This window comes from Puntigrus tetrazona, unplaced genomic scaffold, assembly GCF_018831695.1.
Source record: "Puntigrus tetrazona isolate hp1 unplaced genomic scaffold, ASM1883169v1 S000000653, whole genome shotgun sequence".
Taxonomy (NCBI): Eukaryota; Metazoa; Chordata; class Actinopteri; order Cypriniformes; family Cyprinidae; genus Puntigrus; species Puntigrus tetrazona.
The window spans coordinates 267,280-294,882 of record NW_025048274.1 but is presented as its reverse complement, the minus strand read 5'-3'; the positions used below and the strand labels follow the sequence as shown (position 1 = coordinate 294,882).

The window sequence follows — 27,603 nt, the reverse complement described above, 5'->3', positions numbered from 1 at the left end:
TTATTTTAGTCTCTCAATTGTATGTTCAGAATCTCAGCAGTGTTGTTACTTTATTCAAATGACAATTGCTCTCTTTTAGTGAAACTTAGTTTCTCTGAGTTTCCAGCAGAGAACCTTTCTAGTCCAAGTCTCATGGCTGAAAAGCACAAAGATAAAGCACAAAGGGGCTTGGCAAAGGTGGACATAAATGGACAGCACAGTGTTTTGCAGAGTGGGCACTGATAGAGAACGTGCACAGTTACAGCACAGTGGCGTTGTGCCCTTCCATTTTCGGGAGTCTGGAGTCCTGCACTGTACCCATGGTGACCAGAAGCGGGCGACTGTCCTCAGGGCCGCTGGCCCTAGCCAAAGTTATGGGCCTCTGTTGGCCAGGATGAGGTGGGGGAGGCTGGGGCCCTGGCATGGGCTCCATGGGCAGGCCCTGCTCCTGGTAGCCATATCCGATGTTCCCACATGGGAAACGGCGTAGTCTGTAGAGTGGAACCGGTGCTAGGCTGGCCGAATCCAGAAGTAAAGGGGTTGGGGCAGGTGGGGGAGGAGGGGCAAAAGCGGTCGACACAGACCTTGTTGTTGCTGCTGCTGCTGCTGCTGCTGTTGTTGTTGCGCTGGAGCTGCTGTTGGTACTGCTGCTGTTTGTGCTGTGTTGCTGTAGGCCCAGAGCTTCAGCTACTGTCACAGTCCGGCCCGCTTGTTCCTGCCCTTCACCTGGGATTCGTGGGCCGCTTGTCTGCCTTTGTGCCTGGGCCTGCTGTCTTTTCTGCTGCTGCTGTAGAAACCAAGAGCCGTAGGTTGGGTTCCAGAGATTGGTGGGCTTCCGTTACGGCTCTCCTTCTCTGACTGGACGGCCTGCATGAAGCCCAAATTCACATGGCCTCCATCTTGGGTGGTCAAGGAGTTGCAGAGGAAGGTTTGGCAGCTGGTATGGGTGCAGTGACTACTGCGGGTTGATGGAGGTGATGGGGGTGAGGTTGAGGTTGGGGAGCGGGTGGGAGTTTGCTTTCAGAGGAGTGGCTGGCCATGAGAACAGCCTCCCATCTCTCTTAGGCTGATCGGAGTGGGTGGCAGATGAAGCCTCCTCTGTTCCCTGAGGGGTTACAAGCAAGGAGGGGGCCGATGGGTCATCGGGACGCATGGGTACCCTCTCTCTTCCTCAGGGATGGGGCCGTACTCGACAGGCAAAGGCACATTCACCACATCTGGATCCTAGGGGAATTTGAAAATCTGAGTAGTCAAACTTCTCAATACACTTTTTAAAAAAGATTTTTAATAAATGTTAATAAAATAAGATAATAATAAATCCTAACATAATAATTAATCAAAGATAGCATTGTACCTTATTAGAAATACTATTTTTTTAATTAAATTAAATTAAATTGAATTAAATTAAATTAAAACAAATTCCATTTAATCAAATCAAATGTAATTAAATTAAATTAAAATGAATAAAGAATATTACATAGTGGCATTGATTGTATAATATGCTCAACTCTGTTCTGCATACTTTACCAATTTCCTTCTGCACAGTGTACAGAATGCATATTACAATACTGAAATTCAAAAATGCTGCTCCTAACAAACCTATAACATGATTTTAAGATGTAGTACCTGCAGACAATAGTCAATCCTCTCCAGAATAGTTGAGAAGTTTGGTCTGTCTTCTGGCTGATGCTGCCAACTCTGTGTCATTATCCGGTACCTATTTTTATAAACAAAATATATATTTTCATTACATGATAGAACAATTTAATACAATTTAAAGATTAAAAACTAAAAACTCTTCAATATGGTCCCCAGATGAGCTTAGTAACTTAAACCAAAACTTAAACCAAAACAAAAGTTAGATTAATATTATTTTTAAAGACAGAAATCATACAGCAATGGAAAGGATAATGATGACTGAAAAATCGAGAATCAAAATTCATATTCATTAGATAACAACCGATTCTTGACATTTAAGTGTATGTTATAAGGAAGTGCTGCATAAATATCTTGCATATTCGAATTTAAGAGTCAACTCACACTGGCCCGGGGCAGTTCTTAGGTGGGTCCATCCGGCCTCCATTAGTAACAAACTCCAACACCTCTTGGTTACTGCGGCTGGGGTATGGCATATAGCCAAGTGAAAAGATCTCCCAGAGCAGAACACCAAATGACCTGAAAAACAAGTCAAAAAGACAGAAAATGAAGAGTAGAGAGGTGAAAGCATAATAATTATGGAAAGAACAATATCAGAGGGTGAGAAACAGTGGGGTTGCAATAGCATAAGACAGAACTTGAAGCAAATGAATCTTTTAATTATGTAATTATATTACAACGCTCACCATGTATCTGTTTTTGAGGTAAAGATTCCCTCCATAAAGGCCTCGGGAGGCATCCATTTGACTGGCAGCATAGCTCGGCCTCCTTTCCTGTAATAGCTAGCTCTATGGAAAAACACATGCCCAGACAAAAGAAGAGACATTGTTATGAATGCCCACAGTAGACAGCAGCAGAGTGACTTATTAACTCCAGTCACAGATCAGAGAGTGAAAAAGCACTGGAAAATGAAAGGAGCAAAAATTATGTAAAGACGCAATTGAGAAACTTAGTCCATGTGTGACTTACGTAAGAATGGAAAAATTGCCATTTTTTTGGTAGGTGATTTATATCCGCGTCTTCTTAAGCCTTGACTTCATCCTTGGTAACTAAATTAGTCACTAAATGAAAACTGCGTGCATGTGGCTTGGCTTTGTGTTAAAAAAAGTAAAAGCATTATAAAATAATAACAACTTGTTTAAAATGGGAGTCTATTGCTTGAATAATCTAATAGTTTTTTTTCCCCTCCAGGTTGAAATTAAGAGACAAGTTTACTTAAGTGGATTATGGAAAGTGACTGACCTTGTTCATCTGAGATGCACAACTTAATGTTTTACTTATGATATAAAAAATGCAGATGTTTTAGACAAGCAAAGTAAAATAACTAAATGTTGAATTTAGACCCAGTCGCTGGATCTGTCTGTCTTGGGTCATAAACTGGATCAAGAGGGAAATTAGGGTTATGGTAAATGAAAAGTGACTGATCTAGTTCACTGGAGATGCCAAATCATCTCAGTCATCTATCGAAAATGATGTCATTTGAAACCAGAGTCATTGAAGCAGTGATTCATTTGGATATTTTTCAAAATATCTTTTTCAGTATATAAAATATGTAGATCTTCTGGACCAGCTAAGTAACTTATCTAAATGCTGTGTCAACATCCATGTCATGGGTCCTTACCTAAACATTAAACTCTCAGTTCATTAAACATGCCTTATTTAATTTGTTGTTGAACTCTATGTTATAATGGTTTAATTATACATGAAAGTGTTATGGACAAGTTACATCGATGTCCTGAGATATTTCAAATTAATCAAGACAGTTGTTTTCCTATCATATTCGTAAAGTGAATATGGTATAACAAAAGTTATAAATAGTCAGAAAGCAATAGAAGACTGAATGTAGCCACTAAATTCAAGTAGGACATTTCTAAAACATATCGTTGTTGGTTATGGAGCAATATTCCTATTAATCAGATTTTAGGGTTAAACTTGGGACATTATGGAATTGTGATATTAGAGGTAAAAACTGAACTAAAAACATATGTGGATCTGGAAACATATAAGATATATTGAACTTTAGATGCAATTGCAGATGCAAATTTTAGTCAAACTTTCCTATGCAGAGCGCAATCATTACTTGAGTATCATCAGCTCTGTGCTTTTAATGCTATATGCAAGATACTACATTTGCATGCAAGTGTCATGTAAAAGTACAATAGTAGCAGTACCAACATTACATTCACATTTACATTATTCATTTGGTAGATCCTCTTACGTGTCCCAAAGCAACACACATTGTATTCAAGGAGAATAAATTAAAAATTACATAAGTAGATACATCCTGTCTGCTACTTTTTGTGAGCTAAATTTTTCATGAAGCAAGTCCTAATCTAAACCATACCATGGAAATAACTTTTAAATCGATGCAAAACTGTTATAAAACAGTAATTATTTACTTATTACCGTATACTTATTATAGCACACCCAAAAATTACATTTCATGATTATTTCTTTACTATTATTTTTTTTTTTTATTTAAGGATGTTGCAACTTTCTTACTGAATGCCGTATCTGAATGTCATATTCTTCACATTTCTCATAGTGTGATCACTGTGAGTCTAAAACTATTTTCGTCATCCAGAGCTGATGTTATCAAGATCTAGTTCCAATATCTGACCCTCTGCTGACAACAGGGAAAAATAAATAAAGTGAGAGAGAAAGAAAAAAAGAGACAAATAGGTCTTGTTTTTTGCCTTCAGCTATCCTGAGGTTGCTAAAGCAATATTCCTGGGTGTGTGTTATGCTGAGCATTTATCACAAAAGAAAAAACGAGAGACTGGAGCTGAAAATATATACTGGCCACTATCTCCTAAACAAAAGCATTTGCACTTTTTGTCAAAATCCTGATGATCCTGGGTTTATCGAACTCTAAGCTCTATATACACTAGTTTGTGGCTTACTGGGGTTGTGGCAGCGAGGCCTGTTTTACCTCCCTCAGGAAAACACACCTCACAAACCAACATTACACTCATGTTTCCACCAATCTCAGTCATGCGAACGGATTTCGCAAGCCAGGACTCAAGGGAAACCAACAATGGAACCCTTTGAAGTATAAAAATCAAGAATATCACAGAAAACCTTTGTATCGCTACTGACTACATGGTCCCTGGTGTGATGGTTTGCTGCCACAGGCGAGGAGATGGAGAACAAAAGGCTTGAGTCAGGGTAAGCTAAGTTTGGGATTGTGAAGTTCATAAACTCAATTCAAGAGAAAAAAAAAGGTAAGTATCTTCTTCTGTGTTCACGTTTTGAATGTGAGCTGTGTGTATTGCTGCATCTTTCTAATTCTAAAGATCAACTGGCTGGACAAAATACTGTTTAGTGCAATATGAGTTATTAAGATTCAGTTCCAGAATTCCTGCTAAAAGTTATAGTTAATTTTGTTTTAAGATCAAGGTGTTTCAGGAAGTTTATAGGATGTTCCTGTTTAAAAAAACAGCATGACAGGACAGGCTACATATAGGTAATTTAACATTTAATATTCAACAAGTAAACTCTATATTAATTTAATGCTCTCATAGTCATTGCAAAATAATGAATTATGCATAAAAACAGGAACGCTGCTCACAACAAATGTTTAGACTCCAACGGTAACTGTCAATTTTTTTTTTTGTTCAGTCGGTGTGCTGAATTTAAAACACAAGCTGTGTTTTGATGGCTATAGTGGTTTTATTTATTTATTTATTTAAAGCAAGATGCTTTAAAGAAGACCAGCAGCTTGTCAGAAAGTTTTAGCTTGCTAACATTCTAACAGTTTGCTGTTTGTCAGCACATTAAAACCCTCTCCAGGCATCATGCTAAAAAAGATTAAAACTAAAAGAGAACTAGTCAGCTTCACTAATTGGTTGTTGGGAGACTAGTTGACCATCCTGACCTGTCCCTAGTGATAATGAAAAGCTGTCAAAAAATTCGAAGTAACCTCTAAGAGTTAACTATGTCCATTAAAACTGACCACATCTAAGAATCCTCATCTCTCAGAAGTTGAGATGAAATATTCACTCAAACCTCCACTGTAATTTTTCCCATCACCAACTGCTTTTTCATCACAGTTCTAAACTCCTGTCCTGTCTGCAGAGCTCAGCGGGAAAATGCAAGAAAAATCTGCATCAGCAATTAGAGCACACTTTTACGGCAACTCTCCGGAGGGAGTAAAACAACGCACCATCTTTTCCCTTCAGATTTTCTCTGGCTAATAATACCCTTCTTTCACCAGCTAAGCAAGCCATTTTCAGACACACTTTTCAGTAGCGGTTAAGAGGCAGTCAAGCTCACAAATCCTTTCACTTCGTTGCACTGGTGCTACCATCTCATCTGATGGATAATGTCAAAGGTTCGTAATAGTGCCAAATTGAGTGATTGATTGATTTGTTGTCCAGTGCTGAGGCAAGTTAAGATTTTGTTGTTGTTAACCTAAAATGAAGTTGACAGTCATTGTGCTTTTTTTTTTGAATTAAGGAAAAAAGCATAATAGCTCCCTCAGTGAACCTTCCAGGGGAAAAAGTCGCTAGAGTCTTCACAAATGATACATGCACATGTGAGTAAAGAGCAACAAAATGGGACAGTTACTGTGTGCTTGAACATGAATTTAATTTATCTTTGAGGAACCAGCGACACATTTACAACAACCAAAAATGGTGTGGAAAATGATTTTAGTTCACTTAATATATATTTTTTAAGAGGTTTCTTCTTTGATTCTCAACAAAGATGCATTTATTTGAGAGAAAAAAATACTGTTGTGAATATTATTGCAATTAATACAATAGTTTCTTATTTTAAATTATTTTTAAAATGATTTATTTCTGTGGGTAAAAGCTGGATTTTCAGCAGCCATTACTGCAGTCTTCAGTGTCACTGAAAAACTTTCAGAAATCTTTCTAATGCAGTATGCTGATTTATTATCAATGTTGAAAGCAGCCGTGCAGCGTTTGTTGTTTTTTAACTTCTGAATTACAATGTATGTACTGTATAAAGATACTATAAGAGTGGCATGTTATATCTAACAGAGCCATGGTTTATTATAACCATGATAATTTTTTTTTGTATAAATAACAAGGACATAGCTATCTACCCTTTGAATTAGCTGAGCACTTATTAAATAAGTTTGCTTGGCTCTTGCCTTAAAATGAGAAATATGTCGGTAATAAAATCTTGCAAATGGGTTTTCAGAATGAGATATGCTTTCATCTTTTCTGAACTGAAATGCTGTGGAAGAAAAACACAGCCACTAAACAGTCTTTCGGATTTAATAGCCAATTGAATATTGAATATAAACACGGATGCAATATAGAACTGTCAAGGTTTTTTTTTCTGTCTGTCATTTCTAATTGATGCAGACTGGTGTTTGCATGTTTAATACATATTTTATTTTATTTATTTGTTTGTTTATCATTTTTATGTTACAGTAGGATAACTTTGAGGTGAATTAGGAGATCATAAGGCTTACCTGTAGATGTCTCTGGCCATGCCAAAATCACCAATCTTGGCCACCCTCCCCGGACCTTTGCAGGTCAGAAGACAATTCCTGGCAGCGATATCTCTGTTAAGAATAACAAGTGAGTAGAAAGACACATTTATATCAGATATTTGTCTGATTTTAATTAAAAGAATGACAAAACGATATTCAGTATCACAATATAGTCACAGTTGTGTTGTCTCTTGTAATATTTATTGTTGTTTCTCCCATGGATTTTCATCTTTTTTGTGAAATATATTAAAGAAATGCATTTAGATCACTCTCTCCTTGTTACCCACCAGGGCACATATTTTATATATTATGACATGTTTTATATTTTCAGTAACTTACACTTTGCCAGCTTAAATTTTTCAGCATTGTTCAGCAGCAGTGTTGTTTTCAGTCCTGTTACTGTAAATATCCTTGCAAATGCAAGTATACTAAATTGGTTAACTAACTAGTTAAAGCTCTGCTTTAATAAGTCTAGTCCTAAATGTCCATTGTGCGTGTCTAATTACTGGTGTCCATTATTCGCAACATTGTGAGATGCTGTCCACATGAATTAGAGCATGTAACATGAATGACACCCCATCAACATCGCTAGTAATGCACCAAAGATAGAATGCTCCAATTATAAACGATGAACATGTCAACTCTGCATATGTTTGAAAAAAAAAAAAAAAAAAACGGTAAAGCACAAGCTTACAGTTAGTAAAGCACATTAGTTCCAGTGACCTTCAGAAGTCAACATCACACACTAATTAAAGTACTTTGTTTTGTCATGTTTCTTTGTTGCGTGTTGATATTATAGCAGTATTGAACATTCATTTGTTGTTTCACCGTCTAATTTCTTATGACAATGCTAGAAGATAAAGATTCATAAACCTTCTCTCCGCAAGTACAATTCCTTATCGGCTCACTCTCCTCCTGAGAGTGCGACACCCTTATGCTTTAAAAGATAAGATAAGTTCTAAATGGATTCAGAAGTCTAGGAGAATGTCGGTGAAGATGATGCAGAGCTATAGGTCTTTAAAGGATCCCTAAGTTTTATCAAATAATGCAGTTTTGGCATTCATCAAAAACTTCTGCATCGAAACCTGTTCCTTCTTGTCAACAAAATTTCAGCAATTCTCTTCAGGACTCTCTTTTACACAGGTGTGACCAGCAAATAACAAATTGGTCTCATTAATTGAGACACTAAGTATCATCTGTCCCCATTTTTACGAAATTGTGTTTGAGTTAAGAAACTGATGTTTCCTTCAGGCTGTAGATCTGCTGAATATAAAATATTGCTGTAACTTCATTATTTAATATGCTTCTAAGCTAGGCCGATTGGAAATACGTTGCACTCCCTACATTTGTGCAAAACCTAAAAAAGTACTTATACATATGAACTGCTGCAGGTTCCAGTTGAAATGAACACTAGAGGCAGTAAAACTCACTAGAGGCAGTTTTTTTCCTTTTCACATAAAGTATGATTTGCAAATCCACAGTTTCAATTAATAAAGCTTTGCAATAAAGCCTTGCAAAGCCACAGTTTCAGTTCAACAAAACATCTAAAATATGCATAAAGTAAAAATGTATGCCAGGGTTATGTACTGAACTTGCGTTTAGCGCCACTCCATGAAACTTCCATGAAATAGGCAGTCAGGTATAGAATGACGATTCTGCTGAAGTGTATTTACAGGAACGTATTTCCAGTGAGCCTGGGTTGTATGCTTCAGCTTCGTGAGTGTGTGCACCTAGTATTCCCTACATTTTGGGCACCACATTTCCCTGCAAGGATAGCATTACAAGTACATTATGACATTTTTGTTCCCAGCTTCTAAATCATGCAAAATTATGGGTTTTTTTGGAAAATCTATATGCATAATGTTTTGTGTTGGGGTACACATAAAATATGGAAAACAAAGATGCGTGTAAGTGTTTAGTGAAGTTCAACAATGACAGCTCTCTGAAACGTTTAGCGTGATGATGAAAATGTCAATGCATTTGGTCTTAGATCTCAGAATAGATCTGCTACACTACTGCGTCTGAATTGTCACTGCTGTTGGTTATTGCTATAGTTGAAGATTATTGCTGCTGTTGCAAACAAGTACATGAACTTGCTACTCTCAGTTAACATGGCAATACTGTGGTGAGAGTATTTAATATATACACTGCTACACAAATAGCATTTCAAATAACCCGTAGAAGAAAACATTCAAGCCAAGATTTTTTGTCTTGTTTCCAGCCACAATATCTAAAAATTCTTAAATAAAGAATGGGTTTCTAGACAAGCAAAAATTTCAAAATTAAGCAACGTTTTGCTGTGCGTGGAGGTGGAGCTTCGGAGAGTGCACTGCAGGGATCTCAAGTGAATGCAAGCCAGTCATATTAATTCAAGGCAGTAAGCTCATTTGCTGCATATGCGGCATATACAAATCAGTTTGTCCTTTAACTCTCTGAATATCACCAGTTACATTAACAACCCATAAGTACACACCTTCTAGAGTTTTATGATTGAACTACTTAATCAAGTCTTAACATCCTAATCACCAAACGTGTTACTCAATGCAAATACTTTAATTGATCACACTTATTTTTTATTTATTTCGTTCTGTTTTGGTCTAATTATGCTGCAATGAAAGTCTAAAAGTTGTGTATAGTTATAGTTCTGCATCTTGATCTGCAAGACTATTCTTGTTTCCCTTTGAAGGTCATGTCATGGAACTCATGTTTCCAATTACTCGCACTATTTGAAGGCATTTGGTGTTTGGTTGACAGCAATGGATTACACCTTTTATGCAAAAAAAAAAAAAAGAAAAAAAATCACAGAAAGGGCAAAATGATCAATCCCTCTGGGTTTTGACCAAAAAGTTGAAACTGAACACGAAGGCCCAGATACATTTTAACTCGGCTGTGTGAGGAACTTCAGTAGGAAACTGCAGATGGGTAAGTGTCTCGGCGTCCCTGTTCTATACCGGGATTGATGACCGGACTGCTCATGTAGCATAAATGAGCTCTAAGTGGACTCATTTTTCATGCCATTCTGGATGAGAGTGTCAAAAGGAAATAGAACTCCCACCGCAGGTATGAAAGGGAAGCACAACTCCTGAACGGAGTCAGGAGCGCTGATTTTGTGCTGACTTCAGAAAAAAAGCAGATCATCCATCTGTTGTTAAATCGATCTGTGATGTGTGAAGGTGTGTTGGGTTGTCGGTAATTATACCTGTGGATGAACTGGTTCTCTTCTAAGTACTGGCATCCGCGGGCGATGTCTCTGGCAATGTTGAGAAGATCTACCATGGTTAGACTTGAAGGATGCTCCTGGAAAGCATTACAAAAAGTCAGAATGCTGAGTATTCCCTTGTCAAAATAATTGTTAACTTTAGCAAAATAATAAGTTTTAACATATTTCAATAATATATTTAGAGGAATTTACGTAAGTGCAAATATAATATGACATCTTTAGAGACAGGACTGCATGATATTTGCATTTAAATATACATTTATTATAGTTTAATAAATATTAAATGCCATTAGTTGAACTTAAGTCCTAGTGCTTTTTTGATCCATGTATTTGTACTTTCATAATAAAATCTATAGTCCTTGAAATACCAATAAACATGCTATTGAATCTTCTTGTGCACTTTTTAAGTTTGTTAAGTACCCCATTATGGATTTTTGAAAATAGCCTTTGTGTTTAACACAAATTTAAATGAACGAAAACATCCTGCAAAGTTTTAAATGTAAAAATGAACCGTATATAAAGTTATTGGTAACACTTCATTTTACGGTAACAACTATAAGTTGCTTATTACCATGTGTATTACTAGATTATTAGCCATTTATTAGAACATCAATAATAATCAATAGAGCATCAATAATCAATAAGAAATAATTGATGATGGGCTGTTGAATTATTAGAAAAATAATGCCTATCTGAGGAGACTAATCTCGAAAAAGTGTTTGGCTAATAGTGAAACTTTAAGTTAATTGTCTTTAGTAACACAGCCATTATTACCTCGCTTGTAAAAAGTCAAGCTGTTTTTAAGTTGATGGGTGAAGTACTCAGGGTAGTGCTAACAATATTAGTGTGTATGTTAATGTGTGTGCGTCTATAAAGGGAGAGAGTGCAGCAGACATCAGGCTATGTGCTTTCCATGCATAATAAAACAATTTTATGGCAAAAACCTGGATATCGTCTGTCCTTTTTAGGTTGGGTTAGAAGGCTAAATCGTTTTCCCATCTAGTTATTGATATTACTATTGGAGCATTGTTATATGATATACGTTTATAGAGTTTTAAAATTAATTTATTGAAATCTGTGATATTCATTAATTCCTCCATTAACTAAGAAGGGTTAAATGGGTTATTGGTTATTAGGACTTAAATAACTGTGCCCCAAAGGCAATTCCTCTTTCTCACCTTTTTGGACTCAGCTCTCACGATTATATTTGTTGGGTACTGAGATATGTTGGACTCTGTGCCAGTTATTGAGTGAACTTCTACTCCACGCATGAATGGCTTTTGAGACCTCACTTTGTCCACCCAACAAAGATGTCTACTGTTAACTGTTCTCACAGCAGCAAGAACAAATTGCTAGTCAACCACTGGAATCCTTCTCACACAATGGACAGATGAACCCGAACTGTGTATTTGTTGGACATTCTCTCAAGAAACTCTCAACTTCTTGTATACATGGATCTAATAAAATTGTCAATTTATGGCATTTTGTGTCATTTTTTTCTTTGTAAAAACGATTTTATTGATCTCTCTCTCTCTCTCTCTCTCTCTCTCTCTCTCTCTATATATATATATATATATATATATATATATATATATATATATATATATATATATATATATTATATCGAAGTTACACAAAGGCAGGGTTTGGAAAAATTAATCGCAAAGTGAACCATTGAGCAAATAAGTTACAAATAAATGCATATTATGTGAAAATGAATGTTTTTTAAATTTACATGCATGCAGACCTGTTGTTGGGGACTCCCAAAACAAAAAATGCGAAAACTTTTATAATTTGACATTATTACAGTATAAAGTAAACTGTACTTTTGGGCATTTATTTCATCGGAAACTATCTGCAAGCATAGTAATATACACAGAACAAAAACACAACCATCAAATAAATAATCTAAAGCAAATCACAAACTATTCATTCAATAAACTAATGAAAAACATAACTTAATGAGGTTTGCGCAATACAAGACACTGTGCACACTCTGTGACATGTGTGTTCTTACTAGTCTTGGTCTAGTTTCCCTCAGGAAGCTCTTGAGATCCCCTCCGGCCATCAATTCCAGCAGAATGAAGCGAGGCAGAGCTTGCAGACTCACCCCAATACACCGCACAATGTTTTGGTGACTAAACTTGCTGTCAGAGGAATAGAAAGAGAAATATGGTATTTTTGCTATTATGTGCTCATAAATTAGCCCATTGGAATGATGGATCTTGCATTTTTCATTGTTACCTGATTATGAGAGCTTCCATGAGAAAGTCTAGCTCATCCTGCTCAGAGCACACCTCAGGAAGGGTCTAATAAAAGAAGAATTTAATAATCGCATCTATGCTAAATTCATATATAGCAGTAATATTAGTACAGAGCATAGAAACACACAGAGACACAAATCAATGTATTCATGGTTACAATCATATATATATATATATATATATATATATATATATATATATATATATATATATATATATATATATATATGCAGATCTTACCTTTACAGCCACCTGCATTGGACTGGGCTCCCTGAATCCCAATGGCTAGTCCTTCATAGACCTCTCCAAATGCGCCATGACCTAAACCTCTACAAACAAAACATTAAGAGTATGCTTACTAATTTGGTCAACAATATCACTCCATTCACATACTGCATTTAGGAAGTTTCAGACTTCACTTATTAGGAGATTATTAAGACCCATGACGGTCAAACAGCATGCTAGCACATGAAACTTCTGCAGCCTAACTGAACTATAAGGAATTATTGATGCTCCCAACCTGGTGAGGGAGATGTTACGCCGTGGCACCTCCTTTAGATCGTTGATGGAGGCGGTCTTTCCACCAAAGCAGTAGTTGGGATTGTAGTCGGTCATTATGGTAGAAGCTCTCAGTTTGCTCAGCTTACAGTCGGGACTCTGTAGCTCAAGTTGAATAGACTGGAGCTCGGTGTGTTTACGTCTGTACACTGGACAACAATCAGCACAGCGTGATATATTTTTTTCCAGTTTGCTACATAACTATTAGCATAATGGGATTGTTGCCATTGTCAAATACATTCAGATTGTATTCATCTGGAAATAAACCATCAAACTGCAATAACTAGTGTTATAATGTTTTGTTTGAGCACCTTTTGGAAAAGCTAAATTGGACTTGAATCAGGTTTAACATAAAATCGGTTTTAAAAGCTATTTTGTCTATCATTTTAATCATTTTAGTTAACTACAACAACCTTAGTGGTGACATTTTCTTGCAAATTTGCGGATGCCATGAGAAAACACTGGACACTTCAAAACAGTTTTCACGAACAGGCATGTTAGTCCAAGTTTGGTGGGCTTGACCCACACAGTAAACACATCGGTGCAGCATGTGGAAGTGATTTATTCATAAAGTGGTAATCGACAAGGCTTGTCAGAGCTCAGTTAACAGCCCATTTATCACACATCTACTCTATTTATCACTCAGAGACTGCTACTACAGTGTAGGTGGACAGATGATGTGTTCGATGCCATGACTCTGTGTGTGTGTGTGTGTGTCTCAAACGTAAGACATGAATCCTCATTTTGAATTCTGAAAGCTTGTGTGGCATGTGTGCAGCTGAATGATTATACTGTTTCTTTAAAAGTGCATTCAAATGGGTTTTTCTTCCAAAAAGCAAAAAATAACAAAAACAAAACATATAAATATACAAAACGTATATATAATTTTAATAAATTTGACATTTTGCTACAGTGGCATCGAGATGAAGCTACAGCCACACTTATAGGTGTCCATGTACTGCCTAAGACCATAGTCATATTGGCCAGTAAAAGTGCAGGTTTATCCGCTCTGTTTCTAATACCCAAAAAAGTAACAAAAACATTCCCCAAATGACTTGGCTCAAGTATTGTGTTTTGTTTAATCTCTGAGACTCCATGAAACTACGCTTATAAAAAGGATTTGACAAGGTCTACTTACTGATCATAACGCCAGAGACGCCAACAGCAAGGCGGCGATGAGTGCAGAAGTCCCCACTGACAGACCCACTGGCAGATGAGACGGCTGGGTGGGCAACACTGCTACACAAACACACAGCAACAAATATACACAAACAAATTAGAGCAGAAATTAGTAATAAATTATTCAGAAATTAGAGCTTTTCACATTTAAAATAGGTAAATCCTATGGTCCATTGTTAATAATTGTTAAGCACCAAAAAATAAAAACAAAGTGTGTTCATGTCAGGCATCAAATCTACTGAAACCAAAGTTTCATTAAAGGTTTTGGATAAGAATTTTGTCTTAAAACATATTCACAGATAAACCAGTTTTATGCTTTGTGGAATACTTTAGGAGAAAAATTTAGGAGTTCTAAATGTAGTACTGACACGCCCATTATTTATAAGATTTTCTACTAAATAGAAGACTCTAACCTACTGAGCAGAAAGTTGAAAAGTTTTTTATCTGATGCAATTTAATTCTTATTTTTCTCACTTATTTCTTAAAAACCTGTCAAAGTGTTTACACTTTTGGAGCTTTTTTTAGAGCTTCGAAGTGTTGATATTAGCATATAATTAGCATGAACCCATGGGCACCAGCTCACTTATTAACTAAACACTTGTGAAGTTGAAAACAGTGCTGGAGAACACAGGGAATTTCAATCGATTTGCATATATGAGCAGATGTGTAAAACATTCTGAATTAATGGAGCTAAAAGAGGTGTGTAACAGTGGAGAGTGTTTTTATCTCTTTCTCTTTTTGGCAAACGGAGCTACAGCTGACAGTTATGACCTCTGCCAGAGAGACTGTAAATGACAGAGAATTGAACTTGGCTTTACGGAGGTAAGTGCCACTCTTGAGAAAGAACTTTGTCATTGTGAGAACACTCTTCCCAGACATTCATTTTACCATTTTATGAGATAGCCGCTCATCTAATGGTGGTGAAGTGTGTTATGAATGAACTAACCAGTTGAGTTGATGCAGGACACTCCATCTGGGGCCAGCGAGAGCTCTTCATCACAGTAGCACACCGTGCCCTCAGAGGTCTCGTGGCAATCTCCTGACTCACAGTGACTGCAGTTCTGCACTGGGTTGATAATAACTTCACCGTCGCCTTCCATCCCTGGAAATGACATTACCATACTTATGGGATGGTGAAGCACAGTAGGAAAGCTTGAGGCATATAATCAGAGGATTGTTCGCTTGATCACAACAGGGGTAAGTTTTTGGCCCTTAAGCAAGGCACCATAATCCAGGTGGTTCCAGGGGGATTGACCCTATAATATGGATCCTGCACTTTTCTGTTTAGAACTCATTGATCTAAGGTTTTGAAAAACATTTAATCAACTCAAAATCTGAGGGGGATAAGCTTAGATCAGTGAGGCTTACGATCAATAGCATCCAAAATGAAATACAAAACATGCCCTAATTGAAAGAAAATAAGGATTCAATCCAATATTTGGAAACACTGTAACAAGAGTCATTTTTGTACGCCAGTCATAGAAACAACACAAGTGTTAAAAAAAAGCCTCATGTAAGCAAAGTCAGTAAGTTTAGTGCAACGCAATGACATTAACTAACATTTCCTGTGAAAAAAATTCTGCCCAGGTCGAAATGAACAGAAAACAACATGAGGGTTAAGGTTGTCATATCAATAAGAGTCTAAGTCTCACTGTGAACAGGTTTTTATTGCTGGGTCTACAGCTTCTGAATCATGCCATTAATATGTAGAATTTCTTATTTGTTCACCAGTGAATGCTTTGGGGAAGTAGTTTATAGTTCTGCGACTTTTACATCATAATTTCATAGTACACAGTATACTTTCATAGTACATCAAACTGTTTTATCTTCCTTATAATTTGATTGCCTCAAGAAGGAAAATTGCCCTATTATTACACAAGACTCAAGCTAAAGATAAAACTTTGATGATCCAATCCTATTTCCAAAGTAGAAGTTCCTTTTCATCACTCCCAGTCCTGGAAGCATAAGCACCTTCTCTAAGGCAAATTGCTGCCTGAGAGGAACTGTAAGAAACCGTGTTTGTGTCACCTTCAACTTTAGGTACAAACTTTGACTAACTAACAGTATACCACCAATAGCCCTCTATCATCCAGACATCTGTTTTCCAAGATGCTTGCTATTGGCACTTTAATATTTCACTGCAAATTAAATTAAATGTCCCTATTAAACTTTCCACAAAAATGTGAAATTGATTCTTGCAATTAATTTAAGACCTTAATTTGACTGCTAAAGAGGTGTTGGCCCCTGTTGTCTTGACTGCATCCTAATTCGTGTGCTTCTGCTATGTTCTAAAAGTACTTTATCTACCTCATTAGTGCAGAAAAAACATGTCACTGAGTACACTGGTAGACAGTATGGCGTATTTAAATGTCACCACATATAAGTATGAATGCTAGCAGCAAATTCAATGTATTGCCTTTAATTCAATAATAGTTAACCGTTCATATTTTTAAAAACTAAAGTTTGGCTCAATGTTTTTTGTTATTCTTTTCAACTGAAAATAACCCTCTTCTTTAGGGATTAGGAGATTGTGTGCAATGCCAGCACAAAAGCATACAAGACGTGCTTTGAAAATGAAATACAAACAGTAACCTATACCATCTGGCCCTTTTTGGCTTATCATTATTAATGTACTATGAGTTAAAACATAACTTCATGATCTTAATCTTAGTTGATCTTAGTTACAATCCATATATGTCTATGAGGAGCTTTGCAAGTTTATGTCAACTTATTCTACTAACCCTAAACCTACCTTAACAGTCTAATTTGAGAAACAGTAGACATGTAGCTGCAAATTGTTGAGAAGTTGACATGTAGTTACAGTTACTTACAGTTAGTAGAATGTATAAAGTGTAACCGAAATGTAATCCACCAAACTTTTGCAAGTGAATGGAAGCTATAAAATTCATGAAATACATAATATAGGACATAGTATAAATGCATAGTGTATAGTGCATCATTTGGGACACAACTAAAGAATGTTGTATTACCTTTGAGTGGCTCCAGGTACATTTCCCCATCAAGACTTATGAACGATGTTCCATCATCTCCATCCTTTCTTGGATCATTATCGTGCCAGGCACTGCCCCCTATGGTCATGGGGTTGAGAAACAGTAATAAAATGAAACAAAACTAAAAAAGTGAAGATATATAAAATAAACAAGGTTAAAACCTAACCTCTGTATCCTCCAGCTCCTCCACCAGCTATGCAGGCCCCTCCACCACCTCCAAAACCTCCTCGGGTTTTCCAACCCATGGCTTGACAGGGATCTCCACCCTGACCTCCTAGAATGAGTGGTCTCCCGCCTTGAGGAACAGGGGCAGTGTCATTCCAGCCTCCACCACCGCCTGAAATCCACAGAGCCAGACAGATCATGAAAATGACACTAAAAGACACTCGTGCTCCATTTCAGTTTCTCTCTGTGGCTAACTGGTTTCACACCAGGTGACCAGGTGACAATATAACTTTTATATATATATATATATATATATATATATATATATATATATATATATATATATGCTCAAACAGATCTATGAATGCAGAGTGGTACAACAATTTCTCCAGAGAAAATAGACTCCTATGAACATCCCTGTTCTTCTAAAGCAGGTCAGTGCTGTTGCTTAGCATGAAAATGTTAAAATAAAAATGTGGCAAATTATTTCAGACGTCAAAGCTGTCCCATTTTGCTAACTCTCTAATGGTTTCTTAGCAGCACATGCTTTGCTGGAGAGAAAAAAAAACGCTCAGACCATTTTAAATACAGAAGATTTTTAGAGACAAAAAGAAAAAAAAAAGATTGATGTATTTGCCATTGATCATTGCTAATGACTGCTAAGGTGTTCTGGGTGTTTTTTTTAAGTTGATTGCTAGGTCTTGCATTGACTTTATACTTATTACATTTCTGTACATTTCCTAATGGGAATGATTAAAAAAACATAGTGAAAAGCATTAGAAATTCTAGGAATTAAGAAAGGTTTTGTGTAGTATATAGAGCAAAATGGGGGAGCTGGCCTTTAAAAAGAGTGCCACCGATAGAAGCCATAATGAATGATTGTCAGGAAACAACCAGAACACCCAGAGAATTGATGCATAGACACAGATGTGGCTTCAATTGCTTAGACTTAGCAGAGCACACTATTATTACTGTTGTTACCACCTTCCTATATGTGTATCAAGAATATCAAAAATCCAATATTCTAATACTAATTTTCTGCCTCAGTCTTATTCAGGCACTGCTATAAGAAATTTGAAGGCACCACCTCAAAAATCATAATCAATCTCAGACTGGATAAAGGACTATTTTGAAGCCTAGCAGAAAAGAAAATTATCATGGCCATGTCCACGTAGGATAAAAGCCTGGGGGAGCAGCATTTTTTTTCATATCAATCAAACTTTCTATTCTGGTAAACAAAAGCATGGTTCCAACATCTACATGAAGTAAAAAAATAAATAAAATAAGAATCTCTGCTCTGCTTTGCTGCTACTGTGAGCTCCTGTTTGCCCAAGCAGTAATACACACTAGTTCAGTATTGCTAAAAGTTTTCTAATTGATTTACAATACAGGAAATCTACTGGGGTTACCTGCAGCACCAGATTTTCCATTGCGGCCAGGAATGCTGGGATCCCTGTCCAACACTTCCTCTAGGGTTTCCGATTGGCTGCTGTAGCCACGGCCTCCACCTCCAGCAGCAATGAGTAGTGGAATGTGAACTCCATTTACCACCTTTAATCAACAGAAACAGGAAGTGTGAGACTATGTTTGTGTAAAACTTGAAAGGCTGTTTCCAGAGTGTTGCTATGCTAAGATTTTAGAATGGTTTTGCTCTGCTCAAGTGATTGCTTACTGGTCCATCCCAATCTGTATATATGGAAGCATACTTCCTATTTTTGTAGGAACACCATGCATAAAAAAATGTATGCATAAAAATGACATGACATACATATTGGCAGTAAATTGCAATTATATTAGACAATATATATATATATATATATATATATATATATATATATATATATATATATATATATATATATATATATTATTTATTTATTTATTTATTTATTTATTTATTTTTTATAGTGTCACCTTGAAAACATAAGTGCCACCTCCTCCTCCACCACCTCCTCCCTTGAGTTGGGTCCTGTTGATGGATGGTCCTTGCTGTTCCTTGCAGATCCGGGCCATTGTAGGCACCATCTAATAATAATAATAATAATAATAATAATAATAATAATAATAATAATAATAATAATAATAATAATAATAATAATTAAAGATTATAAAATATATAATCATATGCAATACTTTCACATTTTTAGAAACGATAGCATGGGATGTTTTGGTAGAAAGGAACACTCACATTTGGGCAAGCGTCCTCTCCTTTCTGTCCCACCAGAATATAAAGCAGCTCATCCTTCTGTAACAGGAAGTCTCCAGTCATGTACACCCCATGTGACTTGTGAACCGCCTGACACTGCGTCCTCCAGCTGCTCCATACGCCGTGATCCTAAACCCAAGACAAGTAAGTAAGCAGTCATTTAGCAGCTGCTTTCATCAAAAGTGACTTATGGTGCACTTATTACAGGGACAATTCTCCGTGAGTGACCAGGGGTTAAGTGCTTTGCTCAAGTTCACAATGGCGATGGTTCTTCACACACTGCTTACGGGGATCAAACCGACAATCTTCTAATTACAATCCCTGACTTTTAGAAACTACACCACCATTGTACCAGGGATGGCATGAATGCTCTGTTCCTAAACCTAGCAGGCTACCCTGCATTATACTGTCTACAGCTGCCTCCTAACTGAGATGGAACATCATAAGTGGATGAAACACAACTTTTAGTAATGATCTCCACTACTGCAGTTCCAGCTGATTTTGATATTAGCATGTTGCTAAGCAATCAATGCTTTACTGTATTCCTTTAAAATTACACAGCACGTTAATATTATGAGAAACAGTCCATTTTAATTACTTCACTTTTCAGAAAATAAGTCAGACATAACTGTAATTTGCTAAATTTGTGAAAAACACAGATAAGTTGCACTGTCAGAAAAAGAGAAAAAAAACTTTCCTATATAGGCTGTCATTCTAAACAACAAGTGTTTCTCACGATTACTGCATCAGCCATATTGGATGGATTATTTGAGCTGAACTGATTTATTTATTTATTTACTCCCACAGGAGCTACTTACAATGCCATCTCAGTATACGGCCAAATGAGATATTCCAGCAGACAGCATAATATTACCTTCTGAAACAGCATTTGCATCAGGAGCATGTCTTAAAATGTCGTCTAGATAGGCAGCTCACTTTGAACAGAGCTGGAAAAAAACAGAGCTGTTTTCTTTACAGACTTTGCTAAGTGAATGTCATTATCAGTCTGGATGCTACTGAAGCAGTGCAGCTGATGAAATGTGTTTTCCCATTCCTCCTGCTCCACGGACAACAATTACCTGAATGACCTGACGGGCTTGATAACAGGCAGCAATTGTGCCGAAGAAGAATGTTTTCCCATTTCATGGTTGAAAAACTAACTACTAAATTCCTAGAGGCTCAACAGTATGACATTTTAGCTTGGGGTGGCTCAGGACATAATGTGTGTATGTGTGTACCTGTATTTCCTTGTCTCTGGAACCCTCCACATCTGGATGCCCTTGAATGGTCCCTTAGTGCCTACAGTGACATTGACATTGGTGTTAGGTGTATGAGTTACTGCACTGGGTCGGCGTGAGGGCCGTCTTGTCCTGTTGCTCCACAGGTATGGAACATCCACTTGACAGCTGAAAACACACACAAATGTCCACAGCAAATGTATTAGCTTTGTAAAATAAAAATACTTCTTGTTCGGAGAAAAAAAAAATCAACACTATAACTTGGACAAAACAAGTGTGACGAAAAATAGAAAGAGATGCTATGTGATGTGTTTGGCGGGCTGGGCTGTTCAAAAAAGCCACAGACAATTTATGATTTCTCTCTTCTTAGCTGGAAACCTGTAGAATGTCTTTCACAGACCTGAAAACAGCACTGCATGAAAAGTTCATTCATTGCTAAATGTCAAATGCACTTATTCATGAGAGGAATGAGGTTCTGATTGAGTTCACTTCTTAATACTGACAACATTCTGATAAGATATATAGTAGGCTCACATCCAATAGATTCTAAAGGTTAAAGTGTATTGCAGGTATGTTGCACCACATATCATTTTTTTCTTTCTGAGATCTTTATCAGCTCAGTAGCTATACAGACTGAAGGCTGACTTACGTCATCTTCATGTGCCATTTATTATCTTTATTTGTGGTGTCCTATAACAGTGCTTAGATTAACACAAATATGGCATTTGGATCTTTTAAGTTGGGTTACTTGGGCGTTCAGTGAGGGACAGGTTTCATTAAAGATATTGTAATTGGTGTTTCGAAATTGAATCTTTCGGGTTTAAATTAAGGTAGCAAATCACGGTTGAATTTTCATCTATTCACTATCAACGTTAAGTGCAAACTTTTTATTTGTATTATATTTAGTTTCTTTTTTGTCAATTTGTCACGTTAACACACATCAGAGACATGTTAATTGCAGTTAAAATTGGATGGGAGTGGAAAGTTCTATTATTGATCTACTGGCAATGTGTAAATTAAATAACACAGATGCAGCGGCTCATTTATTTAATGACCAGTGCAATTTACTAGGAACAGTGCAAATTAGCGTTGGGCTGCAAACAAGCAGAGACAATGATAATCAGGTGCGGGTAATCTACTAACAACACAAGTGTATAATAGGTTAAGACCCGTAAATCACCTTGCATGATGCATTTCAATACTCTCCTCTTTGTGAAAATTTCAGGTCTGAAACGGAAACTCCAACAAATATATGTGCAATAAGTCACAAAAATAAGGATTTTTCATTACAAATTGTGTACTTTTTGTGCTGGTGCAGACTGGTTCTAAATTTATATCAAATAACAAAATTACAAACAAGTAATTTTACATGTTAGTCAACACATCAAAATGAGGTATTTTAACACTGTATTTTAAGGTGTACTGAATGTACTTACTATTATAATTGCAATAAATTAAGCATAATTACATGCAAGCTAAAACCAAATCCTAACCATAACCATATAGTAAGCACACGTAGTAAATTAATATTACTCAGTATTTAAATGTATAATTACACTGTAACAATGGCACATTAAAATAAAGTGATATGTGATAACAATTGATTTAAATAACTTTTATTCAATTAATGTATGTCTTCAAGATATATATATATATATATATATATATATATATATGATTTGAAGATTTGAAGTATAGACTTGAAGTGCACATTCAATAAGCTTTTTTTCACCTATCTGTCACAAGGGTAGATTGGGGCTGGAACTAATCGAATAGCAACCAATCCAGTTTTGAAATGAATCACCAGAGCTGACTGAGACCAAGGTGAGAAATACAAAGTCTCTAAGTTATAAAACATCCCCTGGAAAAAATAGACCTCTTTTCATGCAGTGATGTTGTTCTAGTCTGCAAATAAAACATCCAAATAAAAGTTTATTTGCTTGCCAGGAACCTACAGAGATCTGTAATTAGATCTGGAAGATAAAGGAAGGTTTGCGTTGTAAGAGAGGTTTGTGGCAGACAAATATCACCAATTATGGTCTTATACAGCTTCCTTTTATTAGAGTTCTTGAAGGTTTGATTGGTGGAAATGGCTGAGTCATCGGAAGCTGAGCGGCGGCGCTCAGTGCATCATGAGGTTAGCGGCCCGCTCTCTTTTCTCATCAGAAGAAGCAATCACGCAGACAAAGTCAGAGGAAGTAATCAAGGAGACAAAGGCCGAGGAGCTGATCTGACAGAAGAACATGCTCCCTCTCTCTCAGCACTTCAAGATTTGAGTCAGCGTAAGGCATACTCCCACATTCAACTGGGCTTTACTCGCCAGTGAGATGCCTTGGTGGCAAAGGGAGAAATCAATAGTGGAAGACGTAGGAGGGCAGGAACAGAGAAGAGAAGGTAAAATTAGAGATAGAAAGAGGGTGAGTGGAGGCAGGGCACAAAATATCAATAGTTGCACAATTTATCAAACGATCAAAACATTTTTAAAGTTTTATCAATTATACATGACTGAATCAAGGGAAGACTGGTGTGCAGCTTGATTTCCTTTGAGTTTAAAGAAAACAACTGCTGAAAATAGAACTTCAGAAAGCTTTACACGAGTGTGCCTGGAAGAAAGTGTTCAGTGTTTAATTATTAATTGTCTTGAGCAGTTGTGGTTTTGAACAGCTCAGAAATTATAGGTTAAAACTAGGAGGTATGACCAAAATACTTTTAATAAAGCACTAATTTAAACGCAGGGATGACTTCATATTGGTTCTGTACTAATTACACACAACTAACAATGTCTCTTTTAGGTTCTTTCTCTCTCTCTCTCTCTATTTTTTACTACAGCGTAAAAACATTGCAAAAAATTTTCATCTGTTTATACGTTGAGACTCAAACACTTCAGAGATTAAATTATTATATACCTTATATAAAAGAAAATAGTCTTTTGTGCAATGCAAATTTGATTCAAATTGCATGCAGATTCTAAATCCAAAAATTTCAAGTAATAAATAGATAAATTGCAAAAAGTAAATTAAATTAAATTAACATCGATGGGCATGACATCTATCCTAAGTTGTAATGACTCATATACTCACTATCACATGCAATGGTTTACAGGGCTGAAAATTGTAAAGTGCGCAAAAAAGGAGGTGTATAGAAAGAAGTGAAACAATTAATTTCATAGAACATTCAGTACCAGATAGTTATCCTTTGACTTTTCAGACACTGCAGAGACGGTGGAAGGTGTTTTTGACCATTCACAGCTGAACTACACCACAGAATGGCCTGTGTGAGTGAGTCTTGATAATGAGTCTTAATGAATAGCAGATTAGCTGCTCATTCAGATTTATTAAGGCTGAAATGGCGTGGGAGGCATTTCACAAACACTCAAGCTCACCATATTGATAAATGGCTATGCTACAATGAGCATGAACATAAAAGGAACACCTGTATATGCTATGAGCAAGCAGATCAGTCTTCCCACTGTTGATGGCATTTGGTAGGACATTTTCAAAGGTCATGCGCTAGATGGCTGATTTTATAAACGATTTATGCATGTTCACTAGGAAATCATTCTAATATGAAGCAATGTTATACAATACAGGCTTCATGAGCAATTCTAACAATTCGAAAGCATTAATGTGAAATACTCTATAGTATTTTGACAAAATATGTTTTAGGCCAGTTTACAGAATGGATCTTGTATTTGTCACAATTAAGAGTCTGGAGGAATGAGAGCTGTTTTTAGAGAGAAGCAGATATGAGACATTTATTTTTCTATAATATATGTGAACAGGACCAGGCAAAGATGCAAATCCTTTATCATCAATATCACTTCACCTCCACAATTTAGTACAGATTATGACATTACTTATGTTCTGGGGCGATTAGTATGTTTCCCTGGTTTTAATAGCCACATACTGGCTCAGATGTGCACTTGTAAAATCTTTAGTGTGAAAGCACACTTAGATATTATTCACCTTTCAACAGTGTCTGAATGGAAGACAATGGTGCAGCAATAGTCCAGTAGATGGCACACTTTCTTTTTTCTGCAGTGCGCTTCCATGACAGAGAGAGAGGAAGAGAGACAGTATCTGAGCCCTGTTCATAAGCATTCATCTTTATATCCATTAGAAGTCCAACATATTTGGTGTACTCAAGCATTTCAACAATTTCAATGTGCTCTAGAAGGAATTACGTGGTCTGACTTTGAATTAGGTGCTCTGATGTTTGCAGCGCATAACTCATAACTTGCTGTGAAAACAAAGATCCCAGAGTCTTTATAAAGCATGGTGCTAATATTGTTGGAGCTGGGAGAGTTGATTAGATATGGCATCTGTTTTATCAAAATATGCATTGGCTATCATGTGAAAACAATTTGTGTGTTTCAATTAGCATTACCCCTCCAAAAAAACACTTGGTTGACACTTGGTTTTTATATTTTGGATGTGTTTTCTATTTTTATTTTGCTTTGTATGTTGACATAACTGCTGCTTAACAGTACACAGTAGTGTGATCATATCACGGTAGTGTGATCATATCTGCTGCACACAGTAGTGTGATCATATCATTAGAGAAATTATCTAGTTAGTCATGGTTTTCCCAAAACCGTAGTAGCATGGTTGTGTTTAAACCACACAGGACCCTCAAGTAATGACATTGCATGCAGGTGGAGGAGCATTAACTTCTGCTGTTTAATCAATTTGATAATTCAATTTAAATGTCCAATTATTGCAGTGCATTTGCACAAACAACAAAAACAGCATTTATTTTTTTATTATAATCACATTAAAATGCAGTACGTAATTGATGTACACTTCATTCTCCTATGGGGTTGCTATGAGGTGCTGTTGTAATGTACATGGACTACTTCATTATTTTTATTCCACAGTTGTTTTGCTTTATTTGATGCATTATATTTCAATCAGACAGATGCTTCTTGCCTTCAATATACCAGCATAATGACTAACCATTAAACAATGACATTGTTTGTTTTAGTGCTCATGCACTCTACAGTTTCAGTACAACAACACGAATAACTGTGTTCTGCACCAAACTTCAGACTTGTAATCACATTGGGGCAAATTTCAGACAGAACAAGCCAGATAAAAGTTAGAAACAACTCAAAAAGACAAACAGCTCAAGCACATGAAAGTAGCTAAAACTCACATTCTGTAGACGCCCAGGCCCTCCATAGAGTGCTGTAGTGGTCTTGATGTTCTCATTGCTCGGTGTGAAACAGCACTTTTGCGTGGTTTGTGGGAGCCACCGAGGAAATTCTCCATTGGCTGAAGATGAGAGAAAAGACACAATACATTGTTGTGGTCCAATACTCCTGCAGCAAGAGAAAACGTTGCAGGCATTGTTAAAGCGCAGTTTCTGTAAGCCTATAGATAATAGCTGTATTTTTGCTCAATAAACATACTTTTAGATAATACATATCACGACAATACCCATTCTCGGTGCTGGTAATGATATCCACATTCTTGTCTTGAACTGTTTGAATATACGAGACATGCAGTGAATAAATGGTTTCAACTGTTTGCATATCTTTCAAATGTTAATGATATGCTAATAAGGTTGCTTGCTGATGATGTAGGAGTCTTAAATGGGTGAACACTTGACCTCAAAATCTTGATATGCATTACTCGACAGGGAACATTCCATGTCACTTAGTGACTACTTAAAAATGCAGATCACAAATGGGCTATTATTTTATACACAAATAAAACATAACCTTTAGTGATAATTGCTAATACATCAAGCATTTATGGCTATCTGTCATTTTTACTTTCGTTGGTAAAAGCTGTTACTGGGGTCATGTAATATCTAAGCTAGATGCCTTTGCATTTCATGAGATTTTTTAAGATTTTTCTCTCTTTGACTGGAATTGACATTTCCATCACCTCCCCTCATGCGATTTTCATGGGGTAATATTTTATGGACCACTCAATGCTAAAACATAGAACAGTGAGCACTGGGGATCTGTATAATTTTACACCAATTGCGTTGTCCATTTCTTTGATTCTGATTTGCTGATATGTTGATTGCACGACTACGAGGTAGCACTTGTTGGCAGCCTAACATTGGCAAGTCAAGTTTCTGTTTTTGGCCATTTCTAGGAAGATATTTTATGTGTGAAGGTCAGAATATGTGAAGAAAGAAAAAGCGGAATAACTATGATTCCTTTATTGTCATGGGTAAGGGTAATGGGTAATTTTCAAAGAATTCTTCAAAACCTTAGTGGGGTAAAATATCTGACAGAAACAAATATTTAAGCATTTGTCTTCAAAGAGTTTCTAGACAGTTCTAGTTTAATTATAAAGTATGTAACACTTGTACTCTTTGGACATAAACAAAACTAGACAACCACCACCAATGGTGTGCTAAGAGTTTAGTCTCATATTTCTTAATTATTATGACAAGCCACATGAGCTTCCACATTGTTCCAATTGACAATTCCCTGTGAAGACAAATCATCCTAATCCCCAAACGTAGCTGTTCAGACAATACTGGGACTCGGTGAAAAAATGCCACCTCTCATCTCCATCCCTTAATCATCTCTTTAAAAATGCTCATCTACTCCCACGAAACTCCTGCACCACTCTGACTGGAGTTGGTATCATTCATCTCAATCTGGACTTCCTGTTGCAAGTGCTTTCCATGAAGCACCAT

At 36.5% G+C, this 27,603-nt stretch overlaps 1 pseudogene; it reads right to left on the bottom strand.

Annotated features, from left to right (window-relative positions):
- Positions 1–29: 29 nt before the first annotated feature.
- On the bottom strand, positions 30–27,603 carry LOC122334848 (annotated as a pseudogene).